Source organism: Macaca nemestrina, chromosome 6, assembly GCF_043159975.1.
Source record: "Macaca nemestrina isolate mMacNem1 chromosome 6, mMacNem.hap1, whole genome shotgun sequence".
Lineage (NCBI taxonomy): Eukaryota > Metazoa > Chordata > Mammalia > Primates > Cercopithecidae > Macaca > Macaca nemestrina.
In genome coordinates, this window is record NC_092130.1 from 40,742,121 (window position 1) to 40,753,724 (window position 11,604).

An 11,604-nucleotide genomic window follows, 5' to 3' on the forward strand; every position below is an offset into this window, starting at 1 on the left:
TGATCTCATCCAGAGCCTCCCTGGGAGGCTGAGAGAAGGCAGAACCTAACAGAAAAAGGAAGCTGAGGCTGGGACTTCTTGATCCAGGTCACATCAAATACATATTGTTCAGATGTTTACTGAGTGCCTACTACGTGCTAGGCACTATTTAGACCATGGGAACACGAGAGCACAGTCTTGTCCCCAGCCTCTCAGAACTTGCGTTCTAGTGACGTTCAAGTAAACAAATAGTTGACCAAGATCACTTCAGAGAGCGTGAGGAGCCATGAGGACATTAAAATAGGTCATGTGAGACTGACTTCAGGGAGGGGTCCATATGAGCTATTGTCATCAGGGGAGGCCTCTGAGGAGAAGATATCTGAGCTGGGGCCTGAAAGACCAGGAAGAGCCAGCCAAGCAAAGGAGAGGGGGCAGAGCATGCCAGGCAGAGGGCACAGCCGGCACAGAGGCTCCAAAGCTGCAAAGGCTCCAAGTCTGCAAAGAATGTGCCTCTTGAAGGTGAGGGGAAGGCCTTTGTAAGCCCAAAGGGTATGCCTATACGGCTGGGCCTTGCAGGCCCCCTGAGGGGTCAGGGTTTATGCAAAGTGCCATGGCAGCCTTCGGTGGGTTTTAAGCTGGGAGGTCTGACTTAAACTTTTTAAAGATCCCCCTGGCCACCCTGTAGACCAATGGAAGGCAAAGGATCAAGTAAGGAGACCTGGGAGGAGGGGCTGGGGGTTGGGATAGCAAGGGAAAGATGGTGGTGGAGAGGTTGCTGGCTTAGAGATATTTTGGCAGATGAATTGGATGTGTGGGTGAGGTAGGGTAATAGACGTTTGCTGAAACAGGCAGGATTTGAACCTAGGTCGGTCTTTGGGAGCATGGAGGCCCAGCTTAAGAGGTTAAGGGTAAAGCTATGGAGCAAGAAGCCAGGGTTGAAATGCTGGTACTGATATTCACTAGCTGAGTGACCTTGGGTAAACATCAATTTCCTTGGGTAGATCAGTTTCCTCAAGCATTTGAAAAGAAAAGGATGGGATCATAATCCAGATTGTCATTGTGAGGTTTAAGTATGATGTAAGGTGGAAGTGTTTAGCATAGAGCCTGGGAGGGGTAGGTGCTCTATAAGTGTTGGCTGTTATTGTGGGGGTTGTTGCTGCTCCACCCACCCCCACACACCTGCCTCTTAGTACCAGAACAGTCCTCAACACACAGCCTGGCCTTTCCACCCGACCTCTGGCTTTGTTTTCATTTGCTGAGGGTAGAAGCTCCTCCTCCCATCAACCACTGCTCCCCCCACCACACACCTTTGTTTGGAAGGCTGTTTGAGGGGGTGGAGGTCACTGGGAAGAGACCCACCCAGTCCTTGTTCACTAAACTGTCTACTGGGATCCTCCTCATCTCAGGACCCTAACTCTCCATCCTCTGGTTACCGTAGGAGTTGCTCAAAGGTCTCAAGGTGAGCCCTCCCCAACTGCCTTCCTGAAGAGTTGAGACCATTCAGTTATCACTCATTCAATCAGTTGAGTGGCCCTCCAGGGCCCAGGGTGGTGGTGGGGACAGACAAAAGCAAACGCAGGCCCCGCCCTCAGGCAGAGGCCTGTACTCTTTCCTGAATTGCAGTTAGTTATGGCATTTTAGGCTCTAGGAGCTGAAAGAGCTGAGCAGAGCAAGTAGAGGGGTGGGGGTGCAGGCCTAAATTACAACTCCCATTTATGGAAACTTTACCCAGGGCCAGGCACTTTGCTCTGGTCCATGAATGTCACACATACATGTCATCGAGTCCTTATAACCACCCCATCCACACCATGACTGCTACAATTTTTTTTGTTTTTCTGAGTTGCAGTCTCACTCTGTCACCCAGGCTGGAGTGCAGTGGCACGATCTCGACTCACTGCAACCTCCACCTCCCAGGTTCAAGTGATTCTCCTGCCTCAGCCTCCCAAGTAGCTGGGACCACAGGCATGTACCACCATGCCCGGGCAATTTTTGTATTTTTAGTAGAGACGGGGTTTCACTATGTTGGCCAGGCTGGTCTTGAACTCCTGACCTCAGGTGATCCACCCGCCTCAGCCTCCCAAAGTGCTGGGATTACAGGCATGAGCCACTGCACCCAGCACAATCATTGTTCTTAATGTATGAGTAAATAAACAGAAACTTCCAGAGGTGATGTGCCTTGCCCAAGATCTACCATTAAGTGGTAGGGCTGGGAATCAAACCCAGGCCTGGCTGAAGCCAGAACAGGAGAATTGAGCCATTCTGCTATCTGGTCTCATATGTCATTTAATGGACAAATGCTTCTTAAAGGCCTTCAACCAATATCCTGTAGAGATGGATCTACCCCTTCTGCCCTTGATTTCCCTGTGTGCCTGAAGTTTCAAGGACGGAGGCTGAATCAAGTCCAGCCAGGTGCTAGGTACACAGTAGCTATACTTCAGTGTGGCAACCTCTTGACAAAGCAGTGATGATACCTGCCCTCACCTCCACACCTCCCCTTGAGTTGTGGGTCTCCCTTTCAGCCCATTTCAGAGCACCTCAGAGCTGTGGACTAGAAAAAGAAAGTTCTACTTTGCATAATATTTGCATCTGCTTTGAATGCTGTTCACCTAACATCAAAATGTACGGAGTCCTTGGCGCTGGCACCCTATTCCCCCTCTTGGGCTCCTAAGCCCACCCACCTGCTGACCCAGAGCAGGGGTTAGGGTTCTTGGGGGACCCATTTAGGCTTCACCTAAGCTTGTCTACTTCCAGTGTGCTGGTGAGGGAGATGGGAAGGCTCCTGCCCTCATCTCTGCCCCTCCCTCCCCTCCATCCCTTCCTGGGGGAAGTGTGGTGGGTCAGGGCAGGAAACCTAGGCAGTACACACACACAGAGCAGGGCAGCAGGAACTACCCCGCGTCTGGGAGCCTGCCTGGGAGCCTGAGGTTGAGGAGAAGGGAAAGGAGGCATTGCTGCTACAGCTACTGATGCTGAAGGCTGGCTTGACTGCGCCTAGCAGGATCCTCATGCCCTAGCCTCTCTTCACACAGGGCTAGGCTGCCATCTTAGGAGCTCACCACTACACACCCTTCTGATTGGGCTGCTTCGTCTGGAGGGAAGGAGAGGGGAGGGACAGGAAGAAATGGAGATGCCAGTAATGGGAGGGTAGCAAGGACTAGAAAAGAAACTGTGGCTCTGCGATCCTGGGGAGAGAATGGGGAGAGTCTGGAAACAGCCCAGCCTCAGCCTGGAGCTTTAACCAGGTCAGGGCCCCCTAAGAGACCCTGATATGAAAATACAGGAGGAGGGAGCTCCTGTGATTGGCTGATGAGGTGTGACCCATGTGAGTTAACAGGCCAATAACCTGTCTTGATTGAATCCAGCCATCATTGTTCCCATGAGTGTCTTGGGGTCTAATTGGCCATGAGGTGTCTGCAGTTGAAGACTGGGGTTAGCAGTAGCATCTTGCAGCCCACACATCCCCTGTCGCTATGTCAGGTGGAGATTTCAGGCTTGGAGGCACCCAGTGGGTACCTGGGTAAGAACCAGAGACTCAGGAACTCAGAATGCTGGGTTCACCTGGGGTCCATAGATAGGATACTTACTGAGTGGCTTTGGGCCAGCCATGTGATGGGTGCTGAGGGTGCTGACAGCCTGGCAGGGATCCTCAGATCTGAAGACAACCACTGCACAAACACTAACCTGAGAGCCCTTCCTGGAGGAGGCAGCACAGGGGCTGGGCTTCAATGGATGGGTTAGAGGGCCAGCACGGTGGCTCACACTTGCAATCCCAGCGCTTTAGGAGACCGAGGTGGGACAATCACCAGAGGCCAGGAGTTCAAGACCAGCTTGGGCAACACAGTGAGACCCAAGGCCTCAGACCTTGTTTCTGCAAATAATTTTTTAAAAACACATAGAGGTCAGGCGCAGCGGCTCACACCTGTAATCCCAGCACTTTGGGAAGTCGAGACAGGAGGATCACTGGAGCCCAGGAGTTCAAGACCAGCCTGGGCAACAAGGCAAAACCCCATCTCTACAAAAAATACAAAAATTGGCCAGGTGCACTGGCTCATGCCTGTAATCCCAGAACTTTGGGAGGCCGAGGTGGGAGGAACATGAGGTCAGGAGATAAAAGACCATCCTGGCTAACACGGTGAAACCCCGTCTCTACTAAAAATACAAAAAATTACTGGGCATGGTGGCGGGCGCCTATAGTCCCAGCCACTTGGGAGGCTGAGGCAGGAGAATGGCGTGAACCCGGGAGGCGGAGCTTGCAGTGAGCTGAGATCGCACCACTGCACTCCAGCCTGAACGACAGAGCAAGACTGTCTCAAAAAAAAAAAAAATTAGGTGGGTGTGGTGGCATGTACCTGTAGTCCCAGCTACTTGGGAGGCCCAGGTGAGAGGATGGATTGAGCACGAGAGATCGAGGTTGCAGTAAACCCTGATTATGCCACTGTACTCCAGCCTGGGTGACAGAGTGAGACCCTGTCTCACAAATAAATAAATAAATACACACAAAGTGACAACACATGACTGAAGGCACAGTGGGCAGGGACTTCTCCAGGGTGTCAGGGACCACGGCAGTAGAGGAGAAGAGAAAAGGCAGCAAGGCTGGGTTGTGCCAGGGCCAGGAGGCAGGAGTTTGACAGGCAGGAGGGGGCATGAAAGGTAGATGCAGACTGGAGAGGGAGGTGGAGATTCCCCCTACCTGCCCCTACACTTGCATCCTTACCTGTGCTCTGGCAGGCAAAATACCAGGCCTGCATGGAGGTCCCCAGTGCACCATCCGCTCCATCTACCACCTACACACAGCACACTGGGTCTTGTCCCCAGGCCCCGGAGCAGTTCCTTTGCTGCCCTCAGCTGAGTTCCCAGAGGAAGCTTCTACCCCGGAGTGGAGTCTCCTGGGCCCTGGGTCTTCTCCTTGTGCACGTCCCCCTCACCAGCCTGGGCTCAGCTTAGCAGCCGTGCTGGCAGACCCTCACAATCATTCCCACAGCCCTTATACCTCTATGGTCACACAGTCTCAGGCTTCATTCCAGTTACGATAACTTAAAGTCACATAATCTCCTCAAACCTCAGTTTCCTCACCTCAAAGTGGACATAATACCACGTTTCTTTCTTTTTTTTTTTTTTTTTTTTGAGACGGAGTCTTGCTCTGTCACCCAGGCTGGAGTGCAGTGGCGAGATCTCAGCTCACCTCAAGCTCCGCCTCCCGGGTTCACGCCATTCTCCTGCCTCAGCCTCCCGAGTAGCTGGGACTACAGACGCCCGCCACCTCGCCCGGCTAGTTTTTTTGTATTTTTTTTTAGTAGAGACGGGGTTTCACCGTGTTAGCCAGGATGGTCTCGATCTCCTGACCTCGTGATCCACCCGTCTCGGCCTCCCAAAGTGCTGGGATTACAGGCTTGAGCCACCGCGCCCGGCAATACCACGTTTCTTTTTTCCTTTCTTTTTTTTTTTTTAAGACGGAGTCTCGCTCTGTTGCCAGGCTGGAATACAGTGGTGTTATCTCGGCTCACTGCAACCTCTGATTCCCTGGTTCAAGCGATTCTCCTGCCTCAGCCTCCTGAGTAGCTGGGATTACAGGCACATGCCACCAAGCCCAGCTAATTTTGGTATTTTTAGTAGAGATGGAGTTTCACCATGTTGGCCAGGATGGTCTCGATCTCCTGACCTCGTGATCCCCGCCCGCCTTGGCCTCCCAAAGTGCTGAGATTACAGGTGTGAGCCACCGCGCCTGGCCTTTTTTTTTTTTTTTTTTTTTTTGAGACGGAGTCTCGCTCTGTCGCCCAGGCTGGAGTGCAGTGGCCGGATCTCAGCTCACTGCAAGCTCCACCTCCCGGGTTCACGCCATTCTCCTGCCTCAGCCTCCCGAGTAGCTGGGAATACAGGCGCTGCCACCACGCCCGGCTAATTTTTTGTATTTTTTAGTAGAGACGGGGTTTCACCGTGTTAGCCACGATGGTCTCGATCTCCTGACCTTGTGATCCGCCCGTCTCGGCCTCCCAAAGTGCTGGGATTACAGGCTTGAGCCACCACGCCTGGCATTTTTTTTTTTTTTTTTTGCTTTTGTTGCCCAGTCTGGAGTGTGCGGTGGCGCGATCTCGGTTCACTGCAACCTCCGTTTTCCAGTGTCAAGCAATTCTCCCACCTCAGCCTCCCAAGTAGCTGGGATTACAGGCGCCTGCCACCATACCCAGCTAGTTTTTGTATTTTTAGTAGAAACAGGGTTTCATCATGTTGGCCAGGCTGGTCTACAACTCCTGACCTTGTGATCTACCTGCCTCAGCCTCTCAAAGTGCTGGGATTACAAGCGTGAGCCACTGTGACTGGCCTGTGCCTGGCATTCTTTCAGGCACTGGGGCTTCAGCAGTAAATTGCACAGCCCCCTGTTCTTAAGGGTTTCCATTCTAGAGGGGGAAAATGAATGTAAAAATGAAGTCGTTTCACATTATGGCAAATGCTGTGAAATTATAAATAGGATAAGGTAACAGGGGGACATAACAGAGTAACTGGAGGTGGAAGAGTGATTTTGTTTTCTTTTGTTTTTTTGAGATAGAGTCTTGCTCTGTTGTCCGGGCTGGAGTATAATGGCGGGATCCCGGCTCACTACAACCTCTGCCTCCCAGGTTCAAGCGATTCTCCTGCCTCTGCCTCCTGCGTAGCTGGGATTACAGGCACCCGCCACAAAAGGACTGGCTAATTTTTGTATTTTACTAGAGACAGGGTTTTCCCATGTTGGCTAGGCTGGTCTCGAACTCCTGACCTCAAGTGATCCACCTGCCTTGGCCTCTGAAAGTGCTGGGATTACATGTGTGAGCCACCGCACCCAGCCAAGAGTGATTTTGGATAAAGTGGTCAGGGACCTTGTCTCTGAGGTGTCATTTGAGCTGAGACCTGAAGAATGCAGAGCCAGCCATGCTAAGAGGTAGGGAAAGGGTGTTCCACAGAGCAGAAACAGCAAGTGCAAAAGCCCTGAGGCAGGAAGAGCTTGCTCTGTGGTGAGGCTGGAGTGGCTGGAGCAGGAGGAGCAGGGAGGAAAGAGGCATGGATACTGGGGGTCCCCAAGGACCTTGGGAGAAGTCTGGCTTGAATTCCAAGGGCTATAGAAAACCATCAGAGGGGTCAGGCGCAGTGGCTTACGCCTGTAGTCCCAGCACTTTGGGAAGCTGAGGCGGGTGGATCACCTGAGGTCAGGAGTTCGAGAGGAGCCTGACCAACTTGGAGAAACCCTGTCTCTACTAAAAATACAAAATTAGCTGGGCGTGGTGGCACATGCCTGTAATCCCAGCTACTCGGGAGGCTGAGGCAGGAGAATCACTTGAACCCAGGAGGTAGAGGTTGCGAGAAGCTGGGATCGCGCCATTGCACTCCAGCCTGGGAAACAAGAGCAAAACTCCGTCTCCATAAAAAAAAAAAAAAAAAGAAAAAAATCAGAGGTTTTTCAACAGGTGTGCTTGATTTACACAGTAATTGCTCATTAAAGGCCTGCTGTTACCATTGTGAATGACAATATGAAGCCCAGAGAGGAACAGCAATGCCGAAGGTCACAAAGTTCCCATCCCACAGTCCCTTCCTCCTTTCCCCCTCCCCTAAGAAGCCATGTGGATCAGCCCCAAGCTCGTGGGTAGGAGGTGAGGGTGACTTCCCCTCACATTCCCTCTCCTTCCCTCCGGCCATTTCCCGTGCTCCTGGTGCCCGCGCCCCAATTAGCCGGCAAGGCTGACGGCCTCAGCTTCGAATGACAGACACCTCCTGTCACCCCCTGACGGGCAAGGAGATTAACTCAGAGCAGCGCCAGCTCGAAGGGACGACAGGAAGGGGCGGAAGGGGGAGGGGACGACCAGACCTCCCCCCAGCAAGGTCCCCTAGCGCCTTGGAAGGAAGTGTGTGAGGGTGGAAGGGATTCTTTCCCCAAGAGCCCAGTGCTGGCAGGCTGGGGAGGACCACCTCAGCCTCCTGATTGGCTGCTTCCGGTTGGGGCCATTGCCCCAACTTCCATCCTTAACTCCTCTGAGGGCAGAGAGTATGTTTGTGAGTGCTTCACGGTGGCACCCTCGGCACTGGGTGGGTAGACCTACAGGAAACTCAGAAAAGGAGAGACTGGTCCAAAGGTCACACCGATGGGCTAGAATTTGAGCTGAGACTACCTGACGCCAAAGCCAAGCTTCTAACCACTGTACTTTATCACCCCTCTCTGTAGGAGGGGACTCAGCTCATGCCACTCAAGAATTTACAGTCGGCCGGGCGCGGTGGCTCAAGCCTGTAATCCCAGCACTTTGGGAGGCCGAGACGGGCGGATCACGAGGTCAGGAGATCAAGACCATCCTGGCTAACACGGTGAAACCCCGTCTCTACTAAAAAATACAAAAAAACTAGCCGGGCGAGGTGGCAGGCGCCTGTAGTCCCAGCTACTCGGGAGGCTGAGGCAGGAGAACAGTGTAAACTCGGGCGGCGGAGCTTGCAGTGAGCTGAGATCCGGCCACTGCACTCCAGCTTGGGCGACAGAGCGAGACTCCGTCTCAAAAAAAAAAAAAAAAAAAAGAATTTACAGTCTACTTTGGGGCTGTGCGATACAAGCCCCCCAAAAGGGAAATTAACACAGCAGTTGTAGGCATAGACACTGAGCGCCAAGCTGGGGGTCAGAATTCCAGGTAACTCTCCAGGAGGGTGGGGCCAAAAGGGGAGGGTACCGCATGGAAGCCAGCCCCCTGGAGGAGAGTGGCTGGGCCTCAAAACACAGGCAAGGCTGGTCAGGAGAGGGCAAGAGGAAGGCTCTCCGATTCCAGGCAGAGGAGAAGTGCATGGACAAAGCCTTGAAGGCAGAAATGGGCAAGGCATGCACTACCTGGTCAGACCTTCAGGCTGCAAGTGACAAAAAGCCAACACACACTGGCTTAAGTAAAATTGGAACGTCCTGGCTAATTCTAAGGCTCAAGTAGAAGAGTGTTTGGCTTCAAGTTCAGTATCCCTTTGCTCGCTTCATTCATGGGTAGCTCTCCTCAAAAGGCGGGTGGCCCCAGATCCCCACAATACCAGATCAGAGAACCCCTACTTCTTCCCAGTAATTTTTTTTTTTTTTTGAGACGGAGTGGAGTCTTGCTCTGTCACCCAGGCTGGAGTGCAGTGGTGTGATCTCGGCTCACTGCAACCTCCACCCCTCCAGGTCTAAGCAATCCTCTGCCTCAGCCTCTGGAGTAGCTGGGATTACAGGCACGTGCCACCACGCCTGGCTAAGTTTTTGTATTTTTTGGAGAGACAGGGTTTCACCATCTTGGCCAGGCTGGTCTTGAACTCCTGACCTCGTGATCCACCTGCCTCGGCCTCCCAAGGTGCTGGGATTACAGGTGTGAGCCACCGAGCCCCGCCTCTTCCCAGTAATTCTAACGAAAGTCTTGGGATTCAGCCTGATTGGTCAGGCCCAAGTCACATGTCTATCTCTGAACCAATCACTGTGGCCAGGGAGGATGAGTTAGCTGCTTGGCCTGGTCCCTCAGCACCATGGGTAGGTGGAGTTCTTCTAGAGCCTTAAGGCTGGTGGTAGAGGTGAAAGGTTGTCCTTCCAGAGGAGAGTGGGCACTGGGGGCCTGTCAACACTAGGATGCCCTAGTCCCAGGGCTGGATTCTGGGCCCTGGATGACCCCTCTATGGGCAGCCTAAGGACCCCCACTTTCTCCCCAATGCTAAGAGTTCCACCTGTGTAGATGACAACCAGCAGTCCAGCTCTGGCTAGGTGACAGGGGCCTCCAGGAAGCTTCCTGATCTAGGACAGGAGAGGTCTTGGGAGTTTTTCCTGCCAGGCCTGCTCTGGTGCCTTGGAAGTCTCCATGGGCCCATCTCATCTCTCCACCCATCCTTCACTTCTTAGCTCAGCTGTGAACTTCCTCCTAGAGTTTCATTATCAAGAGTCTTTACTTGCCTTTTACAAAGTTACCCGCTCTGGCTAGAGCCCAGGAAGGGCAGTCTTGGAATAGGAAAGACTACGGCCAGGTGCCAGGAAGGACTGCCACAGGGAGAGCCTTGCACCCTATAGCCAGGAATGGGTATGGCTCTCAGTCTTATGAAGCAGTCAGCAGCCAGGCCAGCCTCCAGGTTAGGGTGAGCACTGCAGCAGCCCATCCTGGAACCAATGACCCTGGAAATAATGAGTTGGGTTCACTTGCCAGAAGCAGGAGACACCAGACTTCTGGCAGCCATGCTCATGTGTTTGGAGCATGAACTTGGAAGTCATACTGATAGAGACTTGAATTCTAGGTCAGCTGAGTGATATTGGACTTGCCCCTCTAGCCTTGGTCTTCTCATCAGGAAAACGAGGATAATGCAAGGAAGGCCAGACCTCAAGGAATGGCAAAGTTCCAAAGAGATATTGCACACCAGGTGTTGGCACCACTCTTGGCACAAGAGATTCTTCCATGAAAGGGCAACTGTTACTACTAGTATTCTTCTAGCTTTGACTGGCCCTTAGCCTGGAGCTCAAGGCAGCCCTTTCTGGACCTCAGTTTCTCCATTTGGACTTCCAGCCCTCTCACTCCCAGAGTGGGTGACTTGCACGATCTCAATGAGGGGAGGACGCCTCCCACATTGGTCAGTCTGTGGGGGCATGGGGGGTGGGTGGGAAGGCCGTCTTGCCCAACCAACATTTTCACCAGGCTGGGCGGGCAGCGCCAGGCAGGCGGGAGCTGGTCAGGTTTTTAATTGAACACGATGCAAATGAAATGTAAATACCATGCAAATAAGCTCTTGCCAGGAGGCGCAGAGCTGGGAGCAGAGGGAGCAGGGAGGGGACTGCTGAACAGGGCTCCTCCCCGGCCCCCACTTTTCTGTCTCCTGTGACTGCCCACGCCCACCCCCTGGTGCTGCCCACCCAGCTAAGCCATTCCATTTGGGGAACAGCAGGCGCTTCACCTCCCGAGTCTCCTCCCAGACGCCTGTGGCTCCTGGTAATGGTGGGGTGCTTGAGGAGGAGGCAGGGACCCCATAGAAGGGGCCAGGCTGACACAAACACAGTCACACAGAAAGACCCACACGTAGATATAGAAGGAATAAACAGATATAGATGCAGAAACGCACATTCCCTGTCAAGCCCCCTGCAACACTGAGACCCACTCAGAGACAGCCAGTCACACATAAATATACACAATTGTACATTCAGTCATAAATACACACAGCGGCACAAATAGACCCAGCCGCAGAGGCACATGTGTGTACACACACACACTCACACACACACATACACTCACTGCCTGCCCTGCCATGAGGACTTCAGACTGAGGTCCTTGTGCTGGCCGGAGGTCAGAGAGAGTGGGACTTTGGGGAGTGGGGGAACAGGCACCCTGTGTGGTCAGAGCCTGGTGGCCTGAGCAAAGCCAGGTAGGCAGTAGGGTGGGGGGAATCTTCATGGTGGCCTGGGCCCTTTGCCCACCCACATCCCAAGACCCATAACCACACCCCAGGGCTCACGGCCGCTAGAGACCCCAGGTGTTGGTCCATCCCCTAAGTCTTCAGGGTGCGCTGGGCCTATCCTGGGATTTAGAGTCTCCTGTGGTCCCACAGCACCCGCTCCTGAGGTAGCCAGCCATTTAAGTGAGGCTGGTCCAGGGTGACAGAGCCTGGTCAGCAAGGTCAGAACTCATGCCCCAC